Here is a 10,998-nt window from a genome sequence, read left to right as displayed (position 1 = left end):
TTTGAGTAGTATTAAATTTTATCTAAGGGTGGCTAACTGGGGCAGTGGATAGAGCACTGGGCTTGGAATCAGGAAGGCCTTGAGTTCAAATTTAGCCTCAGACACTTACTAGCTGTATGACCCTGGGCAAGTCACTTAAACCCTGTTTTCCTCAGTTTCCTCATCTGTAAAATGAGCTGGAGAAAAAAAAAGGCAAACTACTCCAGCATCTTTGGGGTTTTTTTTGGAGGGGGGAAGGCAAGGCATTTGGGGCTAAGTGACTTGCCCAAGGTCACACAGCTAGTAAATGTCAAGTGTCTAAGGCCACATTTGAACTCAGGTCCTCCTGAATCCAGGACTGGTGTTCCATTCACTGTGCCACCTAACTGCTCCTTTCCAGTATCTTTGCCAAGGAAACCCCAAATGGGGTCACAAATGGGGGGGATATAACTGTAAAAAAACCTGACCAAAATCTTTTCTTAGTGGGACCCTGGGTCCCCCTACTCCTCCATACCCCCTATAGTTACAAGATTAGAATTTTTCATCCTTTTAAGCATCTCTGATTTCATTAGTGGAGAATTCCTTCCACCAACACAGATCATAAATTCTCTAAGACTTAACAGATGGTTAAACACAATAGAATGTAAGCTCCAAGAGGTCAGGATTTGTTTTGTTTTTCTCTTTGTAATCACTGCACAGTGACAGTCATTTAATCACACACAGCAGTCACTGTTGTCTTTGAGAGTTGTTGGGGCCAAAAAACTTACCCCACAGCTAACACGGTAATGATCCTCTCTGAATTTAGCTAGGTTGCTAGTCAGATGACAGATGTATGGGCCTTCATCAGGCCCACATTCAAATGACTTCCATGTTGGTAGGAACTGGAAAAGTTTGCAATCCTTTGGTATGGCCTTTGAGAACTTATAGTCACCTCCATGCTAAAATGAGGCATCAGAGTGAGACTTAAGTGGAGAACAAGGCTGTGTTGCTCACACCCACCTGACTACCAACTCCACTAGAGTGTCAAATGAACTCTGGCCTCCAGGAAAATCTTTTTAGCCATTATTCAGTTTCCCATCTAGATCAGCTCATTCTGGGTTTTCTTCCTGCCCCTCCCCGCCCCCCCCCCCCCCCCCCCCCATTCTGCTTGTCTGTTTCCTTTCCAACTCCTCTCTTAAATCCACATGGCCATTCTAGAGTCCCAGTTCTCTCATAGCTCTCCTCCCAGCCAGAATCACTAGATCACTTAATAACTTAGACCTACCCATGATGATGTCATATTCTTTTTATAGGAAGTCAGGTAGCTCAAATACACATTAGTGGGTAAAGAAAGCCTGATCTTGTTCTGGGAAGTCCCTGCAATTTGTTCTCACAACATTTAAAATATTTAAGGCCCCTTCCTGGCTCTACTAGTAGCTAGCTGTGTGACCTTGGGCAAATTATTTCCCTCAGCCTCAGTTCCCTCATCTATAAAATGATGGGATTAGACTATATGATCTCAAAAGTCCCTTCCAGTTCTACATCCTGTGAAATTTTTGGAACATTTACATAGAGAGTATAGGATCACAGATTTAGAACTAGAAGGAACTTTAAGGTCATCTGGTCTTACCTTCTCATTTTACAAATGAGGAAAATGGGTCCTTGGGCAAAAAACTTGCCCAAGCTCACATACAGTAAATGGGAGAGTCAGGATCTGAACCCGGATCCTAACCCTTTTTCCTTCAAACCATGATATAAAATATAAAAAAGTGCACTCTAAACCATAAATCACTTTACAAGCACAAGGCATTATTATTACTTTGATATTTCAAAAGAACTACAATTTCATCAGTGTATTTACTTCTCCCACTGATGCAGACTGACCTCCCCCCTGCCGCCAAGTCTATTAGACTGTGTCATGAATCACTATGGCTTAAAAAAGAAATCACTTGGTTACCAACATCCTAATGATGGGCCACTTTGTCCATTCATTCCTCTCCAAGCTCTGCTTCTGACTCCCCAACTTCAGCACCCTGATGCCTCAGTGGCCTGGATCATATCATACCTATGGTACCTCTTTTCCTATTGATGAGTTCTTCCCAGAACCTCTATTTTGAGGAATGGCCCCAGGTCAGTCAGCCACCCTTTATTTCTCTTCCAGTTCTTTCTTTGAGTCAGCCATTCTGTCTAGAAGAAGTATTCTATGTTCACTGTCCCTGTAATATCAATTAAGTTGGGACTTTTTTTTACTGTTTTAGAATGATTAATTAAGTGTCATTGATTGAGCCTTACCAGGTGCAAAGCCCCAGGCTGAAACCCCTATATACTAAGTGCTAAGCCTATGTAGGCGTGAAGCCCTCAGGCTCCTAAGGGGAGTTGCTAAGACAACAGCCAATAGTAGGAGCCTAAATTCTGGTGGCTCAGATGTTTGATGATGGCTAAAGAGTATATAAAAAGAAAGAGCAGAGCAATTTGCTTGGGGGCTCTCACTCACAGGAACAGTGGCATGAGACTGGAAGAGACTCTAGGCAGCTCTTAAGAGTTCCTCCCCCAGCTTGCAAATCCGGATGTTGGGACTTTGTTAAACCCTGGTAAATACGCACTGAAATTTGCATCAGACAAGGTCACTCTGTTGATGTTTATAATTTGTTAGTATTTGCTCTGAAGTTCAGGGTGCTGGCCTATTTCGCCTGAATTAAGTGAGTGATATTTTTATGTTGGATTGAAATAAGATTGTTAACCCCCTAACTCTACTTTCCTTAGTAAAGCAGATCAAAAGAACCTGTGCTGTTGGGCTTGTGTCGGTCTTTCACCCCCACAACAGCTGCTAACCAATTGTTGAAACAGTCCCCTATTCTACTTCTCCTTTACCCACTCCTTGTAATTTGGCTTCTGCTCCCACCACTCTCCTATATAGTTCTCTCCAAGGTCACTGACCCTTTTTTTTCTCACTTCACTCTGTATCAGTTCACACAAGTCTTTGCTCATTTCTCCAAATCCTCCTTTCTTATTGCACAATAAAATTCCTTTATATTCATAAGCTAGAATTCTTTCGGCCATTCATCAACTGATAGACACCAATTCTGTTAGCAATTCTTTGCCACAACAAAAACTGCTTCTTTAAGTATTCTTAGGCATGTAAGTCCTTTCCCAATGTTCCTGAACTTCTTGGAGTGCATACTTAATAGCAGTATCACTGGGTCAAAGGGGACGTACAGTTTAATGCCCTTTGGGGTATCTAGTTCCAAACTGACTTCCAGGATGGTTGAACTAGTACATCTGCCCCCTTCCCTGAAATTCTCCAACAATTGCTATTTTCCTGTTTTATTATCTTTGCCAATCCGATGGGTAAAAAGGTGGAACCTGTGTTGTTTTGATCAGCAATTCTCTTATTATTAGTGACTTTTGGCATTTTTTCATATGGTTACTGATAGGTTGCATTTCTTTATTTGAAAATTGCCTCTTCATAGCCTTTGACCACTTAGTGGGAAATTGCTCTTCTAATATATTTGTATCAATTTTTTTATATAACTTGTGTACTGGACCTTTATCAGAAATATACCATGAATGCTTTCCCCCCAAAATTAATTTTCTCTTCTGATTATAACTACACTTATGTTTCTTTTACAGAAGCATTTAAATTTTATATAATTAAAAATTGTTGGGGTTTTTTTTGCAATCATCTTCTCTTTTCTTTAAGTAAGAATTCCACCCCTTGCCATAATCTTGAAAAATATCTCCTTCTTCTGTCCTCTAATCATTTTAAGATATGATCTCTTGTATCCATTTGGAATTTAGTGTGGTATATGGCGTAAGGTTTATCTAAACCTAATTTCTACCAGACTACTCTCTAGTTTTCCCAGCAAATTTTATCAAATAGAAATCTATATTCCAGTAGTCAGGGTCTCTGGTTTCATCATATACTATATTCCTAAGTTCAGTCATCCAAGTATTGTTTACTAAGCTATTACATTGATAATCACTACCTCCTTGAAGCCTTCCCTAACTGCTCTATTGCCAGGTGAAAGTGATCTCCCACTCTTCACTTTCCTTATAGCACTTTGACCTCTACTTTGCACTTCTCTCTCCCTTTCCTTTGAATTTGTGAACCTGTCCTTCCCTCTATTAGACTGTAAACTCCTTGTGAATAGGGCACAACACCTGACCCATAATAGGTGCTCATTATATATATCTATTGAATTAAAGACCCCAGGGTGAGCTCTTCCTCACAGAAGGCACCAAAAAGGGGAAGTGGCGAAGTTCTGTTTGTTTGTTTGAAAGGGGAGGGGGGGTTGTAGACACCTATCTTGCCCTACAGGAAAACAGAAGGGTAGGGGATAAGAGAAGGGGATGGGGTGTAGAGGGGAGGGCAGATTGGAGGAAGGGGTAATCAGAATACAGGTGGTCATGGTGGGAGGAGGGGAGAGAAGGGGAGAAAATTTGGAATTTAAGATCTTGTGGAAGTGAATGTTGAAAAGTAAAAATAAATGAATGAACTAATATCTGTTGCCCAGTGATCTATCTATCTATGCCTCCAGCTGTTTGTTGTTGCTATGTGCAAAAGGTAGATGCAAAAATGCCATGGAATGTTAATTTTCAAGCTTGACAACCTATTCAAATAGCTTAGACCAAGACTTTTAGAAAGCTATCCTAACCCGAATCTTACATGGAATTCTATAATGTTAAGGAGAGAATGTTTAATTGTATGGGGAATTATGGGAAGGATAGTTAATATAAATAGACTTTTGTTAGGCTTAGGTGATTCTCATTCACATCCCCTCTTGCCTTGTTCATTCTTATAATAGGGATGCTATGTTATCCTGAACACCAAATTTGTAAAAATGCGAAGTATTATTATCCAAAGTTATCAAATGTATTTGGCTTTCAACCCACTGTGTCAGCAAGTTTCTTCCCCACATGTTTTGTTTTGGTCTAGGCCTGCTGTGGTTTTCTTGCATGTAAGAAATATCTCCTCCACCCATGCAAATCTGTAACTTCTCTGAAATTTACGGTCTTAGAGAGCTGCCTGAGGCCACTGAGAGGTTAAATGACTTCCACTGTCATCTAACTAGCTTGTGTCACAGACGACACCTGAACCCAGGCCCTCTTCCTGACTCATAGGTTCATACTCTCTCCAGTATGATATGCAGACTCTCTTCATGTATCTAGGGATGGTTTTTCATTTGCAATTTTCTTACCAGTTAAAAATTTTCTTTGTCAAATGTAGCCAATTAGAAATAAACTATAGATACATTATCTTATTTTAAAAGATACAAGGTTCCTTAGAGATCATTTTAGAATACTGCTGAATGAAAGGGAATGGAACAGAACCGGAACGATTTGAAATACACTGAATTTGATTGTATTCAAGAGCCCCTGGCTATCCCCAGAATCATAAAGAGGTCCTGGGGTAGGACTTCACTGTTGTTGTTCAGTTGTGTGGAACTCTTGTGAACCTATTCAGGTTTTCTTGGCAAAGATCCTGGAGTGATTTGCCATTTCCCTCTCCAGTTAATTTTACAGATGAGGAAACTGAAGCAAACATGGTTAAATGACTTGCTCAGGGTCACTCAGCTAAGTGTCTGAGGTCGAATTTGAACTCTGGTCCTCCTGACTCCAGGCCTGGTACTCTAACCACTGTGCCACCTAGCTGCCCTTCACTACAGTATTATTATCATTACCCTTATGGTCCTTATTATCATTGTTACTTAATCACAGATAACCTGACAGACACCCTCAAATACACTCTCATGCTTTGATAAGGGCTTTTTTGCCACATCTTGTGACACATCCTGGACCCTCCTGAGCTCTTTCAAGTGCTGATTCCTGTCCTCTCTCCCACTCCCAAAAGACTTCCACCAGGATTTGGAGATTTTACAGACAAATGCTGGAAGCTTCTGCCCAGGGGTCCCAGTTACTGCTGTCACTCTGGGTAATGCTGTCTGGTGGAATTTTGTCAGGGTTTTGAGGGGAGAAAGGAAACAGCCAGACATTGTTACCCAGAGTAACTGTCACTGACACCAGTCAAGGAAGGATCAGCAAGCAGGGCTTGGGGATATACAGACAAAATGACTCTTTGCTGGGATAATTTCCAGTGGGGCAAATGCTCACAGATGTACCAATCAATCAATCCACAAGCATTTATTAATTACTTACTAAGTGCCAGGCTAAGCAGTGGGTGTCTAAAGATAGTAAAACAGTCCTTGTCCTCAAGAAGCTTACCTACAAACTGGGGGGACCACAGATACATATATTAGGGGCATAAAGAATATATATAAAATCAATACCATGCACACATAAGCAGACATATGAATACACATATATACATGTATGTATATATGGGGGAGAGAAAGACAGGCAGAGAGAGAGAGGCAGAGAGAGCACAGGCAGTTAGTAGGGGTAGGGGGTGGATATAGAAAGGTGTTCCTTGGGCTAAGTTTTGAAGGAAACCATGGATTCTAAAAAGCTGATGAAAAATGGCAGCATTCTATACATGGCAGGCAGCCTGTGCAGAGGCACAAAGATGGAACAACCTGTATGAGGAACAGAAAAGAGATAAGTATAGCTAGACTGAAGAGTGCTTAGAAACTAGTGATATATAAGAGGACTAGAATGGTAATGTCAAAATATTTTGGAGACACCCTGTTTCCCAGAGCTAGGGCCCAGAAAGCAGGCTGTGTCCTGAGCTTGACATAACAATAATCCTTTGCACCCAGGATGATATCACCCTCTGGCAAAGTATATTGCTTGGACCAGCCCCAGGTGTTCACTGAGGGATTTAGCTTCCCTATCTCCCAGGGCCATCCATCACATGTTCATAAGCCCTGTTCCTTGGCATCGACAAGTACTATACTCCTGTTCCTGTCACAGAGCTCTGGTTCTGTACCTGGTAGGGTGGGTCACAACCCCCAAAACTTGAAACAATGACTGTTCCCACAGGACCCAACAACGTCTGTATTGTCCCAAGAAATGCCAACTATGGGAAGTGTTTCAAGATCTAAGAATGACTCTGTTGTGGGCCAACCCCTTTCATATATATATATAAGTGGCCCCAGCATCAAAAGCATTAAGCCCTCCTTTGTGGGGCGGGGGGGGGGGGTCCATATACATATGTCATTGTCATTTTCCTCACTCTGAAATCAAACTTCTGTTTGTGTCCTGACTCCCCTATCTCTGGCCTGCTCTGTTTGTCTAGCTCTGGCCACCCACAGGTTGGAGGTTGGTTCCAGTCCGATTGACAGTAAGAAGGAACCAGGTGATGAAGGGCTTTAAATGCCTGAAAGAGGAGATTATATTTGATCCTAGAGGTAATTAGGAACCACTAAAGTTCACTGAGTTGGGGGGGAGGAGTTGTATGTGGGAGAAAGGCATGATGGAGTCAAACATGCTTTGGGAAAATCACTTTGGGTGTTATAGAAGATAGAAAGGAGTAGTAACAGACTTGAGGCAGGGAAATCAAAAAGGAGGCTGTTATAGTAGTCTAGGAGAGAAGTGATGAGGGCCTGTTTGTGTAGAGAGATGGAACCTTATGCAAGAGATATTATTTGGCAGTTGGTTGGCCATATAGAATAAGTGACCTACACAAGAGATGTTGTGGAGATAGAGGTGGCAACTGATTGGATACAGAGTAAGTGAGATTGATGAGTGAAGGATGACACCAACGTTGTGAACCAAGGAGACTAGAAGGATGATGATGCCTTCAGCAGTAATAAAAAAAAATTCAGAAGAGGAATTTTTTTTTGGGTGGTAGTGGTGGTAATGAGTTAACAACCACAACTCTAGAAGACTGATGATGAATCATACTACCTACCTCCTGTGAGAGAGGTGATAAACCCAAATTGCAGAATGAAATATACATTTTTGGACATGGTAAATGTAGGAATTTATTTTACTTGACTCTGTGAATTTGTTACAATAGGTCTGTGTGTGTGTGTGTGTGTGTGTGTGAGAGAGAGAGAGAGAGAGAGAGAGACAGAGAGACAGAGAGAGAGATTCTTTTGGGGGTGAAGTGAGAGGATGAGTGGGTCACAGAAGCATTTTTAAAAATTCACTAAAGATAACAGAAGGCCAGAAAGAACAAGCAAGCAAGGCAGCTTTGGAAGTTACATGTCGAATTTTTACATATTTTTAAAAGAAAAGCAAGCTGCATATAGCTGAAATTTGCAGTTTTATATACATTCTTTTTTCTGTTCTACTATATTTATGGAACTGCTTATTTTATTTGATGTTTGTTTAGTTCAGGGTGAAAAAATCTTTTAAAGATGTAAAAAAAAGGAGTTTTGTTTTGGATATGTTGAGTCTGATACCCCTACAAGACACCCAGTTTGAAATGTCCAATGGGCATGAACGAATAGGTCAAAGGAAAATGACTAGGGCTGGATATCGAGATAGGGAATGTAAAGATTTGGATATAGATATAGAAAGTCATCTGCACAGAGATGATAACTGAACTCATGAGAGTTAATGGGGTCACCCAAAGACAGAGCACAAAAAAAAAGAGAAGACCTAAGATAGAGTTTTGGACAATGATGGCCCAGCAAAAGAAACTGAGAAAGAGCAATCAGGACAGGTAGGAAGATGACTAAGAACAATCTCACAAAATCAGAGAGGAGAAAGCAACCAGGAAGAGCTACACTTGGTGGACAACAGTGACAAATGTTTCAAAGAAGTAAAGAAGGATGTGAGAAGAGGTTATTAGATTTGACAGTTAAGGGGTCATTTACACATTTGGAGAAAGAAGTTTCCATTGGGTAATGAAGTTGGAAGTCAGGTTGCAAAGGCCTTAAAAGACTGAAAGGTAGGAGGCAGGGGGAAGTAGAGACACCTAATGTAGACAGCCTTTTTAGGGAGTCTGGCTAAAAACAGGAGGAGAAATAGGATGTTGGCAAAATTGTTATGGCATATTGACCTACCAAAAACAATAAAAATAGAAAAGGCAACAGAAATATTCTCCCATTAGAATAATTCCCAATAACTCCTAATAGAATAATTCTCCTATTGCTCTCTACTGCTCTTCTCTGGAGTTTCTTCTGACTCTGTGAGCCTGATGTCACAAGGCCTATGACCTATAGCATAGACTACAAAATGGGTAAGATGAGCAAAGGTAGGTGGTGAAGTATGGAGACAGCTGGACTTAAGTCAGGAAGATCTGAGTGTCAATTCTGCCTCAGACATTTACAAGTAAAATGGGGATGATCCTGGGAAACTCTAATCAATCTGACCAGTCTGCCAGTCAACTTGATGTCATTACAGGGCAAGGAATTTTGACGGATGGGCACCTATCATGAAAGTAAATATATACTTGCATCTTGCTGAAAGCCCATAGGAATTCTTGATTGGTCCCCAGTAACTAGGGCTCCTTCTAACCTGATGGACAAAGGAGAGTTGGAGGATAGGTATTCTTTTTTTTTAAAAGAGATTTCTTTCTTGGACTTCTAGAGTGCAGCAAATGAGAGGGAGGGAAGTGACTTTTCCCTCTTCATACCAAGAGCAGAAACTGACGACTAGCGGGAGAAGCTGGTGAGTTGCCTGTGTTTTCTCAAGGCCTGAGAAGAGTATCTATGGGCTTTCAGTTCCTGACTGCCTTCTGCCTCTCTTTCCTTTTCTGAGCATGTCAGGGACTAGTCCTGAGAAAGAACTTTCCATGTAGAATTTCAAAGAGAACAAGAGTTCCTGACCTCAAAAGTCAGGCACTGAGTCTCCTAAAAGATTTACTCTACAGGAAGAGAATTCTCAACAGAGGACTGCCCTGCTATGCCATGCCAAGACATCTGGACCTTGGAAACCTTGCTATTGCCATAAATTACTCAGATAGTAGAGGTCCAAGGAGAATGAGAAGTATTTATTGAGCAATCTCTCGAAGTATCTTTACCTTCCAGAGGGTAGTCTAATGACTAGTGAGTGCTTTTTGTTTCTATATTTGTTCATGGGTTCCTCTGAGTCCATTTTCCCTTATGCATTTTCTAGGTAGAACGGAAAGAGATAAAAGCTATCTCATACTGGATACCCATATTGTACACTGAGTGCCTGTGCAGAAGCTGGGCACCCTTTTACCCATTTGGGGAAGGGGGAACCTAGACATGAGCCACATCGAAGGTTTATTCGGGAAATTTTTCCAGATTAGAACTCTGGGCTAGGAGCATGAGCCAAAGTGAGAAAATGACCCCCATTAGAGGGATTAACTCCTAGGATCAGAATGGGGTTTGTATGAGCTCATTGTCCTTAGGAGGAGGGGGAGGCATTATTATGATTACTGAATTAAAACAAAATCTACATTCTTTCTATGTCCTGGAATCTGTTCATACTGAATGTCGTTTTAAATAAGCAGATCATTGACACGGCCTTAGATTTCTACAGAGGTTGCTGCAATGGTATTTGTTATAACAGGATTTAACCTGTACATTCCAAGGAAAATCCCAGGGGCTCTCTAGGTCCTGTGCTATCATTCCAGATGAAATCACTATTTCCATTTGCCTTTTTCCGACACCTTTACCTCCCACATTAGACCTGCCAGTCTGTACAAATGAATGATCGTTATTCAATCAGACAGACCACATCAGGGGCAAATTCTTAAATGGAGAGGAAGCCTTCACACTTCTCTAACATCATGCACTATGACAGCCTCCTTCTGGCTTGAGGCAGCCATAGGGAAATATAGCACTGGGCCTCCCTCTTCTAGAAGGATTCCAAAGACAGCACAATAGAACTGTTGAAAGTGGTTAGGAAGACAGGAAGCTATTGAACAAAAACTGAAGCACCAAATTTGTAGTCCTAAGCCCGTGACAAGCTCAAAGACAAGATGAGGAGATGTGACCAAAGACCTTGCTTGCTAAATTCTTGAAAGAAATGGGGATGACACAGGATTAGAAATCTAGAGATGTAATGGACCTCAGAAGCTTTCTAGTCCAATGTCCTATATTAGGAAGGAACAAAGGGAGGGAGGGAGGAAGGAAGGAAAGAATGGAAGAAGAAAAGGAGGGAAGGAAAGAAGGAAGAAAGGAAGGAAGGAAGGAAAAATGGAAGGAAGGGAAGGGAGGGAGG

General features: G+C 41.3%; 1 protein-coding gene across 1 annotated transcript in view; it reads right to left on the bottom strand.

The window, feature by feature from the left end:
• Positions 1 to 10,998, bottom strand: part of MIDEAS (mitotic deacetylase associated SANT domain protein) — a 128,010-nt gene that overhangs the window by 81,278 nt on the left and 35,734 nt on the right. The gene's annotated exons all lie outside the window — the stretch shown is intronic.

The sequence above is a fragment of the Trichosurus vulpecula genome, chromosome 8 (assembly GCF_011100635.1).
Source record: "Trichosurus vulpecula isolate mTriVul1 chromosome 8, mTriVul1.pri, whole genome shotgun sequence".
Classification (NCBI taxonomy): Eukaryota; Metazoa; Chordata; class Mammalia; order Diprotodontia; family Phalangeridae; genus Trichosurus; species Trichosurus vulpecula.
This window is presented reverse-complemented; position numbering and strand designations above follow the sequence as displayed.